This window comes from Cyprinus carpio, unplaced genomic scaffold, assembly GCF_018340385.1.
Source record: "Cyprinus carpio isolate SPL01 unplaced genomic scaffold, ASM1834038v1 S000006806, whole genome shotgun sequence".
NCBI lineage: Eukaryota > Metazoa > Chordata > Actinopteri > Cypriniformes > Cyprinidae > Cyprinus > Cyprinus carpio.
Genome location: NW_024879392.1, coordinates 195,354 through 196,672, shown reverse-complemented (window position 1 = coordinate 196,672; position 1,319 = coordinate 195,354).

Below are 1,319 nucleotides of genomic sequence, written 5' to 3'. Positions count from 1 at the left end.
TAGCCATTTATAAGAAACTGAAAAAAGCACAAATGCCAGGGCATGACAAAACTTCTCCAGGCCCCAAAAATACCCTTAGACTCCAGAGGGTTAATCACCTGAAATTTCTCCATATACACCTATACGGATGCCATATGTGTATTTGCTCCCGAGACCTCGGGAAGGATGGGGCTTCCACAGTGTCCCTGTTCCAAGCGGAACGGGTACATTTTCCCAGCGTTATCCAATCTCACCCAGTGAGGTAGTGCTTTGACAATTGTGAGTGGAACTACTTGTTCCGAGCCACGGCCTACACCTAATAGGGGTGCAGGCGGCTCGCACAGGGCACTGGAAGGGGCAGCACCTATGGCACTTTGGTAGGGATCCCATTTTTGTCGGTCACCAACGTGGTGTCGAGAGTGACCGACTGAAAGGGAACGTCTCGGTTACGTATGGTAACCCTCGTTCCCTGAAGGAGGGAACGGAGACACCACATCCCGTCGCCATGGTTGCTGTACCGCCGCTGAGCTGCCGGGTCTCTGGCTCAGCTCCTCAGCGAAAACCTGGTATGCATTGCACCTGGTGCCTTCTTATACTCACGCTGTGATCAGCGGCAGCTGGATGCAATAATTGCATGCCAATATGCATTGGCTCATTTAGTTTACACTCGAAGTAGATTGGTCTATCGAAGCGATATCCCATTTCCGTCGGTCACCGACGTGGCGTCTCCATTCCCTCCTTCAGGGAACGAGGGTTACCATACGTAACCGAGACGTTACTAGTCGTTCATTTGTCATTATCCGTTGCATTATTCAACTAATTGCAGGTATTTTTACATCTATAATCCAAAATGAGCCTTAATATATTCCGCGCTGAAGCACATGCATTAAGTTTGGCACAAAGCACAGGCAGAAGTAGCCTGATAATTGTGAAAAAGGTNGGACTGGACACGTTCGCTAGGTTCTATAGCCTTCGTGTAGAGCCGGTATCCTCCTGTGTTCTCGACTCAAACGGGTAGTGGCACTGAGAGGCCCGGTTAGTGTCGGCTTGCTTAAACTGCTCCAGAGTGTCCGTACTGTAGACCCTGTTGAGATCCTCCATCACCCTAGGGAGCTGGATGCAGCGGATCATCCGGCGCCAGGCCTTCATGATGAATCCGTGAGAACCATGGAAGGCTGGGTTTCATATTGAGACCTAAGCGGTACTCGTATGTGTATAGTCCACGGTATAGACTTAGAACCCGTGTTTCCCCGGCAGACTTCTGCCTTCCCAAGAGGGACCTAAGCGGTACTCGTATGTGTATAGTCCACGGTATAGACTTAGAACCCGTGTTTCCCCGG